This window comes from Pezoporus flaviventris, unplaced genomic scaffold (genome assembly GCF_033815535.1).
Source record: "Pezoporus flaviventris isolate CSIRO_AGI_PZ_B2104156 unplaced genomic scaffold, CSIRO_AGI_Pfla_v1 ptg000025l, whole genome shotgun sequence".
NCBI lineage: Eukaryota > Metazoa > Chordata > Aves > Psittaciformes > Psittacidae > Pezoporus > Pezoporus flaviventris.
The window spans coordinates 13,140,474-13,161,826 of NW_026892573.1; the positions used below are offsets into that span (position 1 = coordinate 13,140,474).

General features: G+C 42.0%; 1 protein-coding gene across 1 annotated transcript in view; it reads right to left on the reverse strand.

Moving 5' to 3' along the window:
* Window positions 1-17,841, reverse strand: part of PDS5B (PDS5 cohesin associated factor B) — a 109,770-nt gene extending 91,929 nt beyond the window's left edge. The window contains exon 1 of the mRNA XM_061457535.1: window positions 17,699-17,841. The gene's annotated coding sequence lies outside the window, so the exon portion shown is untranslated. The remainder of the gene's footprint in view (window positions 1-17,698) is intronic.
* Between the last annotated feature and the right edge of the window lie 3,512 nt (window positions 17,842-21,353).

Below are 21,353 nucleotides of genomic sequence, written 5' to 3' on the forward strand. Positions count from 1 at the left end.
CCAACGACAGCGAAGTGTAGCCAAGAAAAAGTATTTGCCAATATTCATCAACCTGTTCTCCACAATCAAGCAGGACAACCAGTGGCCTCTCACCATCACAGGCTATTCTATTAGGAATACAAAGACGGTTTAGAAGAACCAAGAACATTTTTCCTATTGTCTCAAAGGAGTATTGCAAAGAACTCAAATCTTATTCATTTCGTAAGCCACAATACAGAGTTCACTCCAAGGCTCTGTTATTCTGTCAACATGCTGTTTGTCATGTCTCTTTCTTATTTATATTCTTTTTTTTATTTTTACACCCTCAGTAGGTAACATCCTTGTACAAATACATATAAAGCATTACAAATACTCCGAGAGCGCTAATCTTGCTTCAACGAAATAGCATGTATGAAGAAACTGGTTAAGATGCAATTTCCACAAAAGATGCCAGAAGGTATTCCAAAGAGATTACTTAGTGATTTACAGAAGTGCAAGAGGCAGGTATCTTTCTACTTCAGCAGAATTATTAATAAATCACAAATAATTTAATGATTTAAGCCACTTACAGAAAAATCTTGCATCGTCATAAATTCCTGCTGTGCATAGCTGATTGATAACAGCTGATCAAGGTGAGAAGTTACTTAGGTGTTAAAGACTTTCATTATGTGTCACTAAATTAAATCTATTTCTACCATATATCTATTGCTAAGGAGTTATAACTTGGCTATTAAAAAAAAAAAAAAATCAACTCCAAGCTGAAACTTGGCAGTTAATTTTCTGCTGTTGAGTAAAGTAGAAAACTTTAGTGCGATGGACCAAGCACGCTCATGAAATCAAAGTAATTTTTCATACAGATTCAGATACAATGTCTAGATGAATGCTTTCCATTCTCTTTTAGGAATGTTTTATCATGCTATACTCTTAACTATCATTAAGCATTATTCATAGTATCAAGAAAATGTTAGCTTCCTATTTCTGTAAGGCAACACTATATGTAGTAAGGAATGATATAGGAAGAATTTACAGAAATCGCTAATTACAGGTCTCATGGAATAAAAAAAAAAAAGATAAGGGAAAAGTAACACTTTCAGCCTGGCAAATTATATGAAAACTACTGAGGTTTGCTACAGAAGTCTCATTAATGGCAATCCTGTGACACTCAATATGTAATTAATAATGCCTGTTTAAACTAGGAAATGCTATTTTCAACCTTCCATTAGAAAATACAGCAAAGCACATTAAGTTTCTTTATTGATATATTGAGCAAACACTGTGGAAAACGAAGATGCGCAAGTCAGAATTGCGCGAGGGGATATTTTCATTATGTACAGAGGATTTGGAGGATTCAGAAAAAGAACACAGAAGAAGAAAGAATACAACATTAAGACAAGCTACAATACAAAAGTCAACATATGCCTGATAAAAATCCTAAAGCAGCTTACATGGAGTATAGCACTCCTAGTACTCCTCCTTGCAATCAGTTAGGAAGTGATCCCAAAGAGGTGCCCATTTCTGCTGATAACATTTTTTTCAAACTTCATTATAAAAAACCTCCCAGTGATTACCCAAGTGGACAGTATTCATTACCAACTTATCTCAGCATACAGCTCTCACCAGTGGTTTTGCAGACACTTGTAGCTTCCACAAGATACAACTAACCCAACTTCTAAATTTCATCATTTTTGAGATGTGGTTAAAAGCAAAAATGACAATAAAATTGCCCCCCCCTTTCATTTTTCCATTTATAAAACAGCATTTCCACTATCAGAATTCACTACTAAACCAAACAACAACATAAGAAAACCAAAACTGCCCTGTTATTGTGGGATCTCAGCTTTCAGACTTTTGCCCAAGACAAAGTAAAATGGACTGTAGACATTACAATTATAATTTCTTATTTCTCTGCATGGCCGCAGGAAAAGAAATGACGAGATAAAAACAAAAATTGGAAGACTATAGCAGAAGATTCTAACAGACAAATAAAAAGGCAAAAACACAATTAACCAAAGAACTACTGGTTAAGATTTTTAAAAGTGTAACTATTTGTTTTATAAAGTAGAAAAGAGTGTAGGCTGACAAAATATGATGGTAGCTGAAAAGACATCTGCAATATATTTGTCAGCCAAATACTAGAGAAAACATCCCACCTCATTGCTTGCTAGGTGGTCATATTATGCAAGCATACTACATACTAGCAGACTTTGGTCTCTTCAGGAACCTGCTTAGGAAGGTTCATTGGGATACAGCCCTAGAGGGCAGAGGGGCCCAAGACTGCTGGTTGATATCTGAGTATCACCTGCTACAAGCTCAGGAGTGTTGCATCCCAACCAGAAGGAAGTGCAGCAGGAGGGCCAGGAGACCTCCTTGGGTGGATAAAGAGCTCCTGAGAAAAATTCAATTGAAAAAAGAGGCTTATAATAAGTGGAAGCAAGGACACGTGGCATGGGAAGAGTACACGGATGTTGTCCAAGAAGCTAGGGACCAGGTTAGGAAAGCTAAGGCTCAGTTAGAATTAAACTCATCTAGAGATATTAAAGATAACAGGAAGAGATTCTACAGGTACATAGCAAATAAAAAACAGACTAGGGAGAATGTAGGCCCCCTCAGGAAGCTCTCGGGAGAACTGACTACACAGGATTTGGTGTTCTGAATGACAGAACCTCACAGGCTGAGGTTCTGAATGACTTCTTTGCCTCGATCTTCACTGGCAAAGGCTCTGACCAAACCACCCAAGTCTTGGAAGGCAGACACAGGGACTGTGAGAATGAAGACCTTGGGCCCACTGTAGGAGAGGAACTGGTTCGAGACCATCTTAAAAATCAGAATGTGCACAAGTCCATGGGACCTGATGAGATCCATCCGCGGGTCCTGAAGGAGCTGGCGAATGAAGTTGCTAAGCCACTGGCCATCATATTTGAGAAATCATGGCAGTCAGGTGAAATTCCCGACGACTGGAAAAAGGGAAAGATAACCCCCATTTTCAAGAAGAGGAAAATGGAGGACCTGGGGAATTACAGACCAGTCAGTCTCACCTCCGTGCCTGGCAAAATCTTGGAGCAGATTCTCCTGGATGGCATGCTAAGGCACATGAAAATCAACAAGGTGCTTGGTGACAGCCAGCATGGCTTCACTAAGGCGAAATCCTGCCTGACCAATCTGATGGCCTTCTAGGATGGGGCTACAGAACTGATGGACAGGGGTAGAGCAGTTGATGTCATCTACCTGGACTTGTGCAAAGCATTCAACACTGTCCCACACAACATCCAGGTCTCTAAATTGGAGAGACATCAATTTGATGGACGGACCACTCTGTGGATAAAGAACTGGCTGGATGGCAGCACACAAAGAGTTGTCGTCAGTGGCTCAATGTCCAGCTGGAGACCAGTAACGAGTGGTGTCCCTCAGGGATAGGTGTTGGGACCGGTCTTGTTCAACATCTTTGTCGCTGACATGGACAGTGGGATTGAGTGCGCCCTCAGCAAGTTTGCCAATGACTCCAGGCTGTGTGGTTCAGTTGATACCCTGGAGGGAAGGAATGCCATCCAGAGGGACCTCGACACACTTGTGAGGTGGGCTGATGCCAACCTCATGAAGTTTAACCATGCCAAGTGCAAGGTCCTACACCTGGGTCGGAGCAATCCCAGGCACAGCTACAGGTTGGGCAGAGAAGAGATTCAGAGCAGCCCTGCAGAGAAGGACTTAGGGGTGTTGGTTGATGAGAAAATGAACATGAGCCAGCAGTGTGCGCTTGCAGCCCAGAAAGCCAACCATATCCTGGGCTGCATCAAAAGGAACATGACCAGCAGGTCGAGGGAGGTGATCCTGCCCCTCTACTCTGCTCTCGTGAGACCTCACCTGGAGTATTGTGTGCAGTTCTGCTGTCCTCAACATAAAAAGGACATGGAACTGTTGGAACAAGTCCAGAGAAGGGCCACGAGGATGATCAGGGGACTGGAGCACCTCCCGTATGAAGACAGGCTGAGAAAGTTGGGGCTGTTCAGCCTGCAGAAGAGAAGGCTATGTGGAGACCTCATAGCAGCCTTCCAGTATCAGAAGGGGGCCTATAGGGATGCTGGAGAGGGACTCTTCATTAGAGACTGTAGTGACAGGACAAGGGGTAACGGGTTAAAACTTAAACAGGGGAAGTTTAGATTGGATATAAGAAGGAAATTCTTTCCTGTTAGGGTGGTGAGGCACTGGAATGGGTTGCCCAGGGAGGTTGTGAATGCTCCAACCCTGGCAGTGCTCAAGACCAGGTTGGACGAGGACTTGGGTGATATGATTTAGCGCAAGGTGTCCCTGCCCACGGCAGGGGGGTTGGAACTAGATGATCTTAAGGTCCTTTCCAACCCTAACGATTCTATGATTCTACATAAAAGCTTAAAAAAGGGAAGCACATAAGCAGACTATGCCCAGACCTCAGTGTTTAACACTGAATGCAAACAATGTGAAATAACAGAGTTTTCAATATTGAAAAAAAAAAAAAATAAAGTACAGCAAGTCATTCAAAGGGGCTTGCACTTCAGTTTGGTTGGACAGGAGCATGAGAGTTTTCACCTAATTCACTTACTAAACATTTCCAGTCCTGTACCAAGTAATTTATTTTCTTCTAGAAAAACACAATTCCTTAAAGAAATGGAAAAAGAATGCATGGAAGGAGCTGCAGAGATGCAGGATGTCATTATACTCACAAAATCAGAATTGAAGCATTGTATGTACCGCTTGAATGTAGAGGATTTTGTGAAAAGGTAACACTTTTCCAGTCAGGAGGAAGAGCAGGGAGAAAGATAGGTGTAGAGAACACACATAAGTTTCATTAAGTCTGAGAAAAAGACATTAAATTTTTTATAATGACCTCACATATTGAAGGTCAATAACAAACACTATGAAATTCAGCTATATTACAGAAGCTGCAAATATGTCTTGGTAAGATTTCTTGGTAGTCTCCATTAAAAAAAAATAATAAAAAGAGGTTCGAAAAACTTTAGATACTTTTACATCCTATGTAAAGGACCTACAGTTGAGTGTTATTAATTCAGTCACATCCGAGAATAAATCCAAGATGAAGTAAACTTAATGTATCACAAATCAGACAGAGCTGTCTAAAAAGATGCTAGTTTCCCTGTTCTCTAGAGCACAAAATATTAAGCTAGGGAAAGAGTACTCTCTAATGTAAAAGTATAATAGCATAGTTTTTGCCCCAAAGAAAATTTTACCAAAGCTTCTGAAAAGCCTCATGGTATACATATTCTCAACACTCTTTCATTTTAATAGTAAAGCCTACAAAAACTGTCTTTATTATGTCCATGCCTTGACAGCCTGTACTTCAGGATGATTTCAATAGGATTTGGGAAAGAATGCAGTCACCAAAAAAAAAATCTAGGGTCTACAATAAGGGCATGGTCTAAACAAGACTAAAATGAAAGGGCACATATTGACCTAACTCAGGAAATTAGACCTCTCCCATCCTTCTTGCTAATGTTGCAACTGCAATAAAACAAAAAAGTTAAATCAGTTGCTCATATAGAAGATTCAAACTAGTCAGTACTAAACTGAAATGCAGGTATTTTGTGTGAAGGCACACTACTTTGAAATAGTACTGACAAGATTTGAGAATAAGGCATGGTAATTATTAAAAATGACACTCATGGAGAATTATGCAAAACTGTAAACCTCACAAATGCCCATTCACCAATGGCGGACTTCATGAAGATTCATTTCATTTATTACCTCACCTTGACATATTCACCAGTCTTCTTTAGAGGATGCCTTTGAGATGCCCTGCCTTTCTGGTGGTGATGGGAAATGTGACATACTGCTGTTAAAAATACATTTGTCAAGTGATACACTTGTAATCTTGTCTATAACACCAGAAAAACAAAGAGTGTAACTCAGTGAAGTATCAGTTGAGACCGTAAGCATAAACATTCTGGACATTCTTCAGCATTTCACAGACCAAAACCAACAAACCAACAGGACATGGACCAGTGGCAAGTTAATTCTGCTTCCAGCCCACCACATGAAACTGTCACACACCAATGTTATCCATGCAGGTGGCTTTCAGAAGGGTAACATATGTTCACAACATTCTATCTGTACATTTGAGCTATATAACACTGAGGAGAAGGGAAATTTGTCCCCATGGGCCCCCTCATTAACTATTATTGCACCTGGGAATACTGTTCTCAGTGCTAAATTTGGAATAAAAACCCCTTCTTCTATCAAGAAAGCCACATGCACATACTTGGAAGACCAAAACTATTACCTTAGTCATACCCAGTCATGATCCTCTAGCCTACACACACAACAAAATTTAAGTTTCACAAACAACATCGCATAAGTTTGTAATCCTACAGATTCTGATTCTGCCAACATTCAAAGACAATGAATGTTTACATTAAATTGACACATGCAATGCACAAATAAAGTCACTGTTTTGAAAGGCACAAATTGAAAGCAGAAATGATTTGGAGTTGTATACAATTCCAGCATGGTGGTCACAGGCAATGTCCATGCCAAAGGAACAAAACTGAGCTTTAAGCTGTTTGTCCCTTTGACTGGGGCGCAAGGAAATTTTTGATAGTAATAAGTAAATTCAAATGACCCCTTAGGAAAAAGTTGCAAGTAGTAATCAAAGCCCTCAAGACAGGAAAGTTGTACCACAAAGACAGAACTGAAGCCAAACGGCCACTGTAAACAAATTTTAAAAGAGAAAAAAAATTGCACTTCAATAGTTAAAACCAAGAGAGAAGGGTTTGGGGGTGTCAGAGGGGGGGAAGTATTGCTACATAGTAATGATTAGGCATCAAAAAAATATTGCAATACCCTAAAAAGTCAGCTGAATATCCATTTTCAAAGAAACAGCAGGTAAATGTAATTCCTGCAGCAACGGGTACATTCAATCAGAATTTTCAGTGCCTGTATTTATGAGTTTCACATTTTCAAATCAAAGCAACTGCACAAATACTACCTGAGAATTCAGGAACTAGTATGGCATGCAAAGCTTTTTAAAGCTATCTAAAAACTAAAGTGAAGTACATTTCAATTTGAAAAATTTAAATCAATTTTTAAAATTAAAGTGTAGTACAAGAAAATAAAGGCACCACTGTCATTAATAATGCAGAGCAAAAAAGTAGTATGGCCACTACAGCTGCACTACTTTGATATCAATAGTATTTGAAGAGTTTAGAAAAAAAACTGTGTGCTAAAGTAAAAATTTTAAATACTGGCATAAATGTAACTTCAAAGGTTACATTTGGGACAATTTATGTTTGATCATACTGCGATAAAACAATCTGCAGTTTTCTTGCATCAAAAAGCATTTATTATGTAAGCAATTAATTGGAAATCTTGGATGGATGCAGAAAGAGATCAGACTGTCATCCAGTAAAACACTGAAATAAAAGATTAGAAAAATGTTTCTGTATAAAGACTGCATTTGAACGCCCAAACAAGAATATATGCTACAAGTCTGAAAGCAAATCAACTGTTAAGAAGAATGAAAAATGGAGCTGAAGGTGGGTCCCACGCCTGGGTCCAGGCATAGAAAATCACCACACTGGTCCTATGTAACATTAATTCTAGATAAGGTACTTAAAACAAACAAACAAACAAAACCTCACAAAGCCGAAATCTCAATATCTAACACAGATTTTAAAGTACTGGCAAGAACTTCCTTAGAATACTATGTATGGCTACCAGCACCTATCATCAAGGTAATTTAAATTGGACAAAGCACCCCTGAAGTCTACTACATCAAGGGGACACATCTACAGAGGTGACAAGAGCCAGTCAGAAGGGTAAGTGAAGAGAGGCAGAAATCACTATAAAAACCAGAAATACTGGAAGATCCTACCCAAAGGAAACAAGCCACCATAAGACATAAGCTCATGGACAAACAGAATCATTGAACGGTTTGTGTTGGAAGAAGCCTTTAAAATCATCTAGCTCCAACCCCCTGCTCACAAAAAGCAAAACTGACATTTAGAGGAAGACTTCTATTTTTTAAAATAAAGTTTTTTTAACAAGTTTCTGAAGCAAAATATCCAAATAGAATATGGCACAACTCAGTATACAAGAGATCAGTACCTTGCTGTTGTAGGCTACATGTATAGTTATGTGAAAAAGCAGACCTTTCACTTTACAAAATACTTTTTATCAGAATCACTAGAAAATGACAGATCTTTTTAACAGTACCAGTCTAAGAAGAACTAACAACAGCCTAGGTATAAATTTTAACAATATCACTCATCTACAGCCCTAATTTGGGCACAGCCCTCTTTCAGCAGGAAAGCTACTTTAAGATTTAGAAAGGCAAAAATTATTTGTTTCCTTACTCCAGCAGTTCGAAAGGAATGGGAAGAAGGAGGCAGGAATTATTATTTTCCATTACAATAACTATTTTCAAAAAAGCATAACAAAGTCCTTGGAAGTCCAGATATTTTGTATTACTAATTTTAGAAGGCTAACATCTGTAGTATTCATCCATACACATGCAAGAATGGCATGGAAGCCATGGGCAAAATAATGAGAACATGACAGTAAGTAGAATATAACTACAATGGATAAACATTAGGTACAAATCAAGTTTAATCACTGTATTGTCCCTTGGGAGAAAACAATACTTGTTATTATTTTAGTATACACCTCTGCAAAAAATGCCTTATCGAGCCTTAACATGAAAGCTTATTGAGTTTTGGTTTGGTTTGATTTGATTTGGCGAGGAAGGGGAGAGGTTTCTTGTAAGAATTAAAACAAAAGAACTCCAAACATGAAGAATATGCGCATGCTACCACAGAAGCAAATGAGCATTTCGTAAAACTTCACAGATGGACAGTCAGCATAAAGTTGCTTTAGTAACAAGGCAGAATTTGTACATGTAAGTGAGCCACCTTTCCATTCCCAACTTTTTTTTTTTTGCTAAAGATCAAAACACAACACATTTACATCTTACAATTAAATGCATCCCACTAAAGAAAACATGTATTGCCCTGCAAAGTCAGATGTTATGCTAAGCAACACTGCATCCACTCCTAATAAATATGACTTATAAACAAACATTCCTCTTATGACTGCATATAGAAACCTTAGTACCAAAACCACGTTCTGTTGGATGTTTTACAAACAGAAGTTGGCTACCCAGATGGCTTGTACCAGGGTAGCTTTTTTCCCCATCTAACTAGAAGATTTTTATTCACTTTTCTCAGAACTCTAAGTGACAGAAAACCATAGACTGTGAAAATGATTGTGGCCCTGGGACACAGGAAGAACCCATAATTGTGATTACAAAGCACAGATTAAATGAAAACTTACTACAAGGTGAACTAGGTGCATTTGTGGTAGGTTTTTAAGACCACAGGACTAGAATAAACTTCAAGCAACAGAGTGTAGTCATCTGCTAACATACATGAACCTAACACTGAAGCTGAAGACTCTTAATGTTTCAGTCTGCAAAGTCTTACCTTTGACATGTATCTCTACACACAACCAACATGGAAGCTCTCTTTGCCAATAAACCATTTACTCCTGTAACAACTCCTAATACAGTTACTCATCCCGTATAATTACCTTAGCCTTGTGGGGTTGTGTTTTCGCAGAATGGCTGAGGAGAACCTCTGAACATCACTTGGTCTAACCCACTTGCTCACAAAGGGCTGCCTAAAGCTGGTTGCTGAGGACTACCATCTAGATGGCTTTTGAGCATCTCCAGGATGGAAACTCCACAACTTCCCAGGGCAACTTGTAACAGTGCTTGGCCATTGTTACATTGAAAATGTGTTGCCTGATGTTCAGAGGGAATCTCCTCTTTTAGTTTGTGCCTATGGCCTCTGGTCCTGTCACTGAGGACCACTGAAGAGAGACAGACTCCATCTTCTTTGTGCCCTCCTTTCAGAAATTTGCATACGTTGAGACATTTTAATCCTGGCTTGGTTACAAACAGGAGTGTTTGCACTATTACCGCTAAACCAACCTTCCTCATAAGAAATTTTCAAACTCTGTGGTTTGTTTTCACTTTGTAAATTAATGCTTTCTATTTAGTTATCCTTCAGTTGCAGCTTATCACTTACATTAGGACACACGAAGATGAAATGAAGCTGTATCAGAGAACGTTCAGATTGGATATTAGGAAAAGGGTCTTCACTGAGAGGGTATTCAGTCATTGGAACAGGCTCCCCAGGGAGCCAGGGATCCCCAGGGAGCCAGGGATCCCCAGGGAGCATACCACCAAGTTGTCAGAGTTCAAGGAACATCTGGATGACCTCTTAGCCATATGGTTTAGTTTTAGGTTGTCCTGTGAGAAACAGGGAGTTGGACTCTGTGATCCTTATGGGTCCCTTCCAACTTGGGATATTCTATGACATACTCATTGCACAGTGGCAGACAAACTGTGTGCATTGGTGTATAGGTTACACTTTCACTAAAGGCTCAGATCTGTGCTGATACGTATTAAGGACACACACCTCATTCCTTACAATAACCCAATACCACCCCACCCCCAAGAAGGACAAAAATCTACCCAGGAGAAAAAAAAAAAAAAAGGATCAAAACAACAACAACAAAAAAAAAACAACAAACTACACATTCCCCACAGGATTATGGCCCATAAATAGAAACAGTTAGGACATAAGTAACACCTATAGGAGATAACAGTAAAAACACACAGCAGAAACTAATCTTTCCTCACTGTTAACAGGATGGATTTTGCAGCTGAAAGGTTCAAGCATTAAAGCATTAACAGACACAGCTGCTTGTGCTTGTATAATGTAAGTATACAATCAAGACACAACAGTTTAGAGACCTTATACATATTACTTAATCTGCATCCAGTCAGCTCTTGTAACTTACAGGTTGCCCTCTCTTGATTCCCATGAAGTTAAAAGGTTAGCATAGCCAAACCTGACCAATGAACACCTCTGGTAAATCCTGCTGACAACTGAATCCACCACTAATCCACCTGTCTGCTCAGAGCCAGATGTTGCTGCTTCTTTAGCAGAAAAAGCTGGAATTGTCCACACCTCAGCTAGATTCTCAGCTCAAGAGAAGTCTATCTTAATTCTTTAAGACAGAAAGCTCAGCTTAGCATGGAAACAGCTGAGGTATGGACACACTTCTAACTCCCCTGCAGAGATTAACAAACTGCATCAGACAAATAGAGTAGAAAGTTTAGGGGAAAGCCAGTCAACCGAAAGCAAAGTTGAAGGTATGAACAAACCACAAACTCCACACACAACAGTTAGGAACCTCAAGGAAGTAGGATTTACTTGGACAATGAAGGACTGGAATCAGAAGCCTGAAAAGGTATGAGGACTAACTAGACAGTGATGTCACTCTCTAGAGAAAGAGAGACCGACCAGAGCAGCAAGATCAGCTACGGGTGGCAGAACTCATTCCTTCCCAGGCTTGCAGTGCAACATGCAACCATCATGTTACACAGATCTTCTACCAGTAACAAGCACTTACAAGAATTCACTGAAAAGCTCTTGTATCTCATTGCACTTACTTCTGGTTAAAAGCTTACTGCTACTAATAGCATTCCATCAATTTAATTAGTAGTAGCTACACAGAGCTGAAGGTTACGACCTAATGACTGTATGGATGTGCTCCTGTGAGTCAATTTGTTTACTAAGATTGCTTAAAAACAAAGAGCAAAAGTATGGAAAGAGTTGCAAAATCAGTTAGTATAAGTCAGGAAGCATCAGAATTAAGATTCCTTATGCAATATTAAAGAGAATATGCACAAAGGAGATTATTTGCCTGATTGTTCACTACCTTTTTCCATGCCACAGGACTTTCTCATTCAAAGCAAAGAAGCTACTCAACTTTTCTCCTGTAATTTAACATGTCTCCCTTATTACACCCTATTTAAACCATGATCTGAAGAGACTTAATTTTCTACAGGCCTTCTGTACAGGACTCACCACTGTAACACACTAGTGTGCCATAAAAATTAATTTGTTTCACAACACTGTCACAAAAGTTTTCATAAAAAATAGCTATTCTTCCCATATTACAGATGAGTAACCTGAATTACAGAATGAAATTTAAGAACTACCCATCAATTTTGTCTGCACAGTTGAAGAAATTTAGGGCACAACTTCAAAAGTACACCATGTTATCCAGGGCTGTGTCCAAAAACTGACCCATGCAGAAGTAGTCATGGTCTACAGTCTGCCTCCCAGGACATAAACACACTACTAAAAAGCTCTTGAGGAAAGTTTGGTTGAAACAGACTTATCTAGGATCACAAAAAACTGACAGAAAAGAATTGAAGTATTCCAAAGTGATGTTCAATCATTCAAACCACTAGATATGCTTTCCCTTCCCACAGTTCCCTGTCAATTCATTTCACATTTCCCAGCTTTTGGAAAATATGTCAGTCAACTTTGATACACAGCTCTAATTCCTAAATACAGCCAGTTGAAAACAATTATATATAAATCATAACTAAATACTAGCATAACATGTATTTATGAGGACAGGAATTAATTAAAGCAGTTTCCTATTTTTAAGAAGAAATTACATTTTGAATATTGTTTATGGCATTTTTGTATGTAATATAGAAGATTAAGGGGGCAATGACCCATTAAGAAATAAAAAGCTACTCTAAACATGCTCATATATAACACTGTACAAGCAACCTGATGGAGAGATTACCACCAGAAACACTTGTAACTTGGGAAGACTTTCAAAATACTTCCAAGTTCTCAAAGTACACATATACCACTCTTTAAAATTAGCACAGAGTATTTCTTTCCAAAAAATGCGCGTGTATTAAAATCCCTGTTCTTAATTCCTTCAGTTACAGAAATGCTTCCAAGAACTACAGACTGCACAATCTAAGCTGGGCAAATGGAAGATAAACGCTCCCTCAAAAATCTTCAAAAGAGTTTATCACCGGGCTTATCAGTTCTTTCTTCCATTTCCGAAAACCGGGAAAGTAAAACGTTACAGCCTTATTCTAACTAGTTCATACTTTCAAGAAGAAAAAAACCCCAATGCAAACGTTATTATGAATTGCGTCTGCAGTTTGTCTCCTTTAACTTTTGAAAAGCACTGGGTGTCATGTGGAATGCCCACAGACACTGTGCCATACAAAAGTTTTCACAAACTAATGGCACAAAAAGCTGTAGCTTCTGCCATACGTTTTGTTTCCATGTACAGGAAATCATAATGAAGTACACACAATGCTTCATGCTGACAGTATCACACCTAACGGTGAACTGCCCGCAGCCTCTGTACACTTCCCCGAAGAAAACACTTTCAGATTTTAAGTAGGTAGATGCACAGGCGGGAAGGAAATCCCAAAATACAAGCAAAGTTTTCCATGAAGTAACTTCTGCTCACTTCTTATAAATGACAACAATCCATCTCAATTCTTATTTGTTAAGAACAGAAACCCAACACATGCAAAAGATTTCCTGGAAATCTGATTGTCTTCATTGAAACTCTACATCCAGGTAACGAAGCAGCACTAACAGAAATGAACAGTCAGACTCAAGGTGGGGGGAAAGATTACATACAAAAATTTTTTATGTACTTTTTTAAGACTTCCTTGTGAACAGTATGTTCACACTCAGGGTGGATAACTAGATTTTTTAATTTTTTTTCTTTTTTTTTAAACAGGGACTTTTCTCCCCCCTCCTCTCCTTTCTAAGACTTTCAGAATTCTGATTCTTGATCTTGAACTACAATGTGGATACACTGGGGATGTCTCAGAGAGAACCAGAGGCTGCTTTGATAGAAGTCGTGGACAACTAATGGCTCTACATGTACAAAAGGTGGAAAGCCTCACTCAGCAGTTACTTTCTAAGTGATTAAGTTTTAGCTCTTTCTAGTCCTGTTTAGAAGAGCTAGGAAATGTAGTTTAGGTGAATATAGAACAGAAGCAATTAAGACAATAATTTTTTGACTGCTAACTTCATGTCTTTTTTGACCATTAAAAAGAATGCAAGTGAAGCATCTCATTTCAGCAGCAGAAGCATCCACCAGGGTTTCTAATTAAGTCAGAGAAAAAGTACACACAGTTAGTATTGTCTGGAATCGACCTTTAAAGAACAGGGTCTAAATTAGAAAACCCCAGATGGGGTCCTGATCCCTGGTTATGGTACTACCATATAAATGGTGACAGACACAAGATGATTAGTACAAACATGCCCATCTGTTCCCAATGAGGTATGGCGCTTCTCTCAATTATTATTTCTTGAAGCATATTAATACCAAAGTTGTCATGAGCTGAAATAACAGAGCTAAGATCAGGCAGTATAACCCAGCAGAATAATGCGGAATGTTTTCTGAATGCGTGGGATGGGAAGTGAAAGAGTAAATTCTACAGATGGGGACAAAGTACTGGAGGTCTTAATCCTCAGAACCTGCTCCAAGAACTTCTTCACACTTTGGGAAAGGTTGAAAGGCAGTACATGAAGTGACAGACAGTAACAACTTTTAAAAAGAGTGAAGGCGTTAACATTTTGATTCTTAGAAACAAAGTTAAAATATTAGTTGTATTTCATGGAATTGTTTCAAGTCAGATGTGTTACAGTAAATATTCATATTAACAGCATTTTTATTGTGGAATCCAAAGTGTTCCAAAGACTTTTTGAAATAAACCACTAACTTCCCAAAATTTATTATTTTCAGTCATACACTGCACTTCTCATGTAATTAAACATCTGAATTAAGCAGGGGAGAGGGGGGGAAGTTTAAGTTTTCTACAAGACTACATTCAACTCAGAAGGTCACTAATGGAAGAGCAGTATGTATGTCATTTACATACATGCACAGTCTTAACTTTAAGGTGTTCAACCTCTAAGAGCAAGATATTATTGTTTTTAAAGCATGCATTTTGCAATTGTTTAAAAGCCTGCACACGATTCCTTCCAGGGTCCATCAATGCTGTTCAAATAGTTCAAAGGGTCTACAAATCTGATAAATCAACACAACACTTTATCACTAAAGATTATCACACTAACACATCCTTTAAAAAAAGTTTTCTCAGTTTTCCACTACCAGCTAGTTTCAAAACTGACTGAAAGCCTCTGATATTCTCTCAGTCTTCCCAAGGATTATTTCAGGTTGCAGTATTCATGTTTTGTGCTATGAGAAAAAATACCATTACTGCAGATACTTGTTAAAAGGAGTATGATACTGACAAGTGGTATCTTTACCACATGCCAGAACTACTTTTAAGTTCTTAATAAAGGAACTTGTCTGAAGGTAAGGGTGAAGACTAGGTCAAGAAAGAGGAAGGTATTTCAGCTAAGTAGTATTAAGGGAAAGAGATGTTAAAATGAAACTGGTAGGGAAAAATAATGAGTTGCAGTATCCCATTTTCCTCCATTTCTTGGTTTGCATGCTTTTAGTGTTCTGCTTCACATTTTCTTATTCACTGCTCCCATGAAAATCCTCCTTGTGCAACAAGTAGCATTTATCACTTGTCCAAACTCAGGCTTAAGATAAAACATTTACTCAAAAAACTTCAAATGAAAAATCCCATACTAAAAGACTCCTACAAATACCCATATAACCTCTTACTCTTCTGTATGATATGAACTGTGTGACTGAAGAAAGGCAGAGAGGAAAAAAATCATAACCTGAGAGCCTGGTAGAGAGCAATATATCCCAAAAGAAAATGCATCTCTTTTGATCTACAGGAGGTAACAGAGTCTCCTGTTCTACAACCAAAAATGGATAATGCCTGAGGTCATGCGATATTTCATTACTATGCTTTTCCAAATGCTAGCAATGACTGTTTGGCTTTATATTTTTAATTACAGCTTAATAATGACTTAGCTGACTTGCTCAGTTCAAGCACACAAGTATGCTTGCTAGGTACAATCAAAACCCAACATTCATACGGCACATGAGAAAGAAAAAACAGCATACAAGCATTACACACATTATGATTTTCCATTCTCATTTGATTTATTTAGCTGTTTCATCAAAAACTGAACTACAGCTTATCCAGTCTGTATAGTAACTAGCAAAGGGAATGCAAGAGGCACAGAACCAAACACCACTGTGTGAGAATTACAAAATAAACCCATACAAAACACCACACACAACTGCACACCCCCACACCTCACAGCAATTAAGTACTACCTTGCTTCAAACAGACACAAGACGTCATGCAAGTACTGAAGTACTAAATACTTTCCCCAGTAGTGCAGGCTTTCAAATGCCTGTGATGAAGAGACACACACCTCAGTTAAACTACCTTACCTGATTGTCTCTATCAGTTTTCTTTTAGGGTGGTCTGAGCACAGCATACATGCAGATGTTTCACATCTTTTTTGAGGCATTACTTGACACAAGTAAATATAATACTAAAGGTATAGCTACATTATGTACAAGACACACCAAGCTAAATTTCTATCATACGAAAACTGAACAGTTCCACTAGCTTGGAAGGGGAAAAAACCTGAAGGAATGCATGTCATCTTACCCCCTTCCCAAAATGTGATTTGACACCCACTTTCAACTATAAAGCCACTCAAATTTTCAACGCTCCTATTCCATCCCCAGCAAAGAGAAATCAGTTACAGCCAAAGAACCTACCCTGCCAGTACAAAACAAAGACCAGCACGAGAATACTTCAGCAGTTGTGTTAAACGGGAAAACAGAACGCCTAACAAAATAATCACCGCTCTCGGCAAGCGACAGTGCAGAGAGCAAACATTAAAGTCAGAATAAGACTTGCACGACAGAACCCAGCTCTGCCGGAGCTGCTCTGCTGTAGTTTAGCGTTCCGGGATTGCTCACAGTCATTAATTGTTGATTTGTTTTGAGGAGCAGATAGTGATTTATTTGCAGCGGGATGAAGTTACAGACCTAGACTCCTGACCAGAGTCTCTCAACGTAAACAATACATAACCTATAAATTAACCATTCTCCATCTGGCAATTCAGATGTAAAATTCATAGTTTTTCATATACCAGGAGGCAGCAAACACACACACACACCGTTTCCTTTCCGAGCGCTAACAGAGCCTGATGCAAAGTGGGAGGGAAAAAAAGAAAGGAGAGAGGAAAAAAAAAAAAAAGCCAGCATGAAAGGAACGGGCTCACACAAGTAGGGACCTACCGAACCGAGGTTCTCAGCGGCCGCCAGCTCCCCCCGGCTGAGGATCGCTGCTAAGTGCAGGGCGGAGAGACCGAACCGGGGAGTGGGGGGGGGGGGGGGGGGTGTCCCCTCGGCGATCCCCGGCGAAGCCCGAGCGGGGAACAGGCCGGGTGCAGCGGACGGTGGGGGGGCACCGGCGGGGGCCGCGATCGCTCACCACAACGGACAAGCACCCTCCCCCCGCCCTTCCCGAGGAGCCACCGCCGCTGAGCGCGCGACACCGCCCGGCGGGCCACCTGGGGGTGGTGAGGGGAGAGGGGGTGACCCCCCGGCCCCCGCGGCGCACCCCAGCCAAGGTCACCCCCCCGCAGGGCCCCGCCGCGACCGGGGCGAGGGGGGTGCAAAGAGGGGGAGCGGCAAATTTAATTTGTGACGCCGGCCACGGGGAAGGGGGGAGGGGAGCAGCGCCGCGAGGAGATGGGGAGGGAAGGGGGTGCTCCGCAACGGGCCAAGGGGAGGTCTGCCTCCTCCCTGCTCCCTGTCCTCCTCGATCGCCGGCCGCGGAGCTCGGTCCGAGCGGGCGCCCCCGCCCCAGAGAAAGGAAAATGGAGAGGAGCCAAGGTGGGGGTAACGGCAACCAAAGTGCCGGGTTCCTTACCCCGCCGCAACCGCCTCTCCTCGCTGGTCCCAGGCGGGTCCGCTCCGCGCTGCCGCTGCTCCGGGCTCGGAGAGGAGCTGCCGCCGTAGCCGCAGCCAATCGCCTCTAACCCCCTCCCCTTCCGCAGCTCGCCCCGGTCCCCCTGTCGGCTTCAAAATGGCGCCAACTTGTCTCTGGCTGCTCCAATGGAACCGCCGGGGGAAGCGAGCCGGGCCAGAGCGGGACAGCAGCGCCCCCTACCGACCCTCGCAGCCGCCACTGCGCGGGCACTGGTCAAGTTAGCGGTCACAGGGCCCGCAGCCACCGCTGCCCTCAGCGGCGGACCTCTGCGCCCTGGGCCGCCGGACAGCCCGGCTGTCTGCGCAGCCACCACGGGAGCTGCAGAACGCCGCTACTGGGCGATGCAGCGGGGCGGAGAAGAGGGTGTAAAAGTCATGACCCCTCCCTAAGCGTGCTTGCGCCTCGGGTCCCGGTCCAGCTCTCGCCTGCTAGCCGGGGGCTACGGCTACACCTGCCACCCCGAAAGACTGCCGGCCGCTGCACAGCGCCGTACGGATCCTTGCCAAAAGACAGGACCTGAGTTTAGGACCGCGGCTGCAGGGTTTGCAGGGCGGCAAAGCACCTCGCCCCACGCACAGCCTGCAGCCCGGGCCGGAGGAAGGGCCCAGCAGCCCCTCGGCCGATGAGCTGCGATCCGTTACCCGCTCCTGTGCACGGTGCAAAGCAGCGAAACAAGTATTTTCCAAAACCAACGCGAATTATTAACGGATTATTCTAAAATGGAGAGGAATAAAGTTGCTTAAATGCAGAGAAACAGCAAAAAAAAGTAGCAGAAATAGCTCGTCAACCCCTTTGGTTTTGCTTCAGCTCACGCAAGTTTCAGGGGCGCCCTGACAGGAAAGCGCAGGCAGAGAAGTGATGTAACTTCTCAGGGCTGCAGATGAAATGCTGCATTTATGAATGACACATCAGGAGTGCGTGGAAGTGCTTAGAGTATTATGCTCCAGAAAAAAAAAAAAACAAACAAACATAAATAGTACTTAGCAGTTCTGAAATACATTCGGGGCTTTGCTTAGTGTGAGGAACATGCTTCAACTGCATGTTAGCTAAGACATTGTATCTAGTGCTTTCAATCTTCTATTACTTGCAGCAAGGATATACTTTTTTTTTGACGCAGGTTGAACAATTTCCCCTCAATATCCCTCACTGTCAGCTGGGCTTACAAAGACACCACATCTTGCGCTGGGGAACACACCTGCTTCCTACGGAGCACTAGCACCTGTGTGCCAGGATACTTACAAACCAGGAGGAAAGTTAAACATAGCTACCGCAATTGCAAACCCAGGTGTATAGCTGTCAAAGTAACTAGCGTGCTGACATGTTGCGGACCCGAATGTTCTGCCCGTTCTGCCGAGGGAGTAGGTCACTGCAACGCTCCTGGCTCCCGCGGTGAACGCTTCGAGGAGCGGGGAACGGTGCTGTATAACGGAGGCCTCCCCGCAGATACGCTCTGCCCTTCATTTCCTGCCTATACCAAGACTCCTTAATACTTCACAGATGGATATTCGAAGGTAACTCTTCTCCCTTTTCAACCCGTCCCGGTCTCCCCTGCCGCGCGGTACAAGACAGGCGCTCGGCTGCCGCAGTAGCGTGCGCGGCCCTCAGGAGGGAGCCCGTCGGACACCGCGGCTCCCGCCGGCCGCTCTCTAACCTTCGCCCCGGTGCCGGTTCCCGCCAAGGAAGGCAGGCGGGAGGCGGCCTGCGGCGCCCCGGCCCCGCCCCAGCGACAGCTGCGTGCAGCCGATGGGGCGGTTGTGCCGTGAGGAGGTGCCGTCAGGCCGGGCCCGGCGCGGGGCTGTGGGCGGCAGGAGGCAGCATGGAGCTGTCGTTCGGCGGCGAAATGTGCTGGCCACCCGGCCAGCCTCTGAAGAGTTCCTTGAATGCTCGTTTGGAGGCTTCGCTGACCGTGCTGCGCAAGAGGCCCCTCAGAAAATAACTTGTGAGTGTTAAGAACTCGGCCTACAGGAGGGAGTAGCAAGTACCCGACCCCTTTTCGGGGTCCTAAAAGAAAAAAGCCGCACCGTGCAATCTGTGCAAGTGCTGGCTGTGCTCCCGAGGGCAGGCTCCGGCTATCCACAAGAACTGTCACATCCCCATAGGTCACTGATGACTGTAAGCAGACTCGTTTTTACTACATCTGCCACCTCCTGAAAGCCAGGATTAAACATACATGTATGTAACAGAAACTGTGTGCTTAAGAAAGATTCAACATGTTTGCACAAAATTTTGCTTACAATATGACATACAGAGAAAGCCAATGACACAGAACTTCAGACTCCTTGCCTTTAGAATCCATTTGTGGACCTGTTGTCCACTAACTCATCTAATCCCTTTTTGAACCTGCTGGCACTGCGTATATTCTAGCCTACTTAAGCAGCAGATTATAGAAGCCAACTACCCACTGTGTCAAGAACCCTATTTCTTCACCTTAAACAGGTGATTTGTAAAATCTGATCATATGCTGTTCAGCCTTGTCTTTCCACAACCAGAATCCAAACCCTTTTAGTCCCTACTTTGTTAGACTGCTGATCTCTCCCCTTTGGTCATTTTAGGTATCTTTCTCAATATCTTCTTCAAATTTGTGTCCTTGCAGACCAGGACTTCACACAGTAAGCAAGATAGGAATATGCTGCTGAGACTTCCCACAGATCCGCAAACTGCTTTCTCTCTTGGTCTTGGTTCTCTTCCTGATGATGTCTTACATCTCTATGGTTCAGTGGGGTTTTTTTGGTTGCTGCTGTAGTTTGGGCTAAGGATTTCTGAGAGCTGAAAACAGTGACTTCCAGATTGTGAATTTAAACTCCCATTACTGACAGATAATCCTATAATTTACCTTACAGTGATCTAATTCAAGCCTATCTGCCTTCTTTTTACCCATTCACTTTTGTGAGACCTTCTGGAGTTCTTTCTACCAGCACAGCATTTGATTACCCAAAAGAGTCTGGCACCACCTAAGTATCACAGTGTGCAGCCCCTTTTCCAGGTCTTTGATGAAGATCAAGGATATTTCAAACCAGAACAAACCAATATTCTAACTAGCAATCATGCCTCTATTTAAATAAGAGCCCTAAGATACACTTCACAGGACTGAACAGACAGGGACCTCGGGAAGAAAGCTGGCAGGTGAGAAGGACATAAACTTTCAAACAACCCCAGCATCCCACTGAGGTTGTAAGGAAGCTGGATCCTAGAATGACTCCGTGGTGTAGCAATCCCTACTGATTCACTACACTGAAATAAAAAAATTGCCTAAAAAAATCCTACAGTCCCTGGCAGAACAAGGGAAGGAATAGTTTGGAGGGAGCAAAACCTTTTTTTCATTCCTAGGATAAGAAGATATTTCAGCTTAACCACATTGTAAATCTCTGTCCTGGCTAGCAAGCTCAGTCCACCCACAGAAGTGTGAACTAACACGAGGAAGAAAGAAGAGACTATACACCAGAGAACAAGAACGCCTGCTTTTGACAGCAGTAAGTTGTGAATTTTTCTATTGATTTCCCTACCTACAGATTAACATTATGTGAATTAAGAGTCACTGTTGATCAAATATTTCCATACAGTCATCACCAGAGTGATACAGGGCCAGCACAAATGA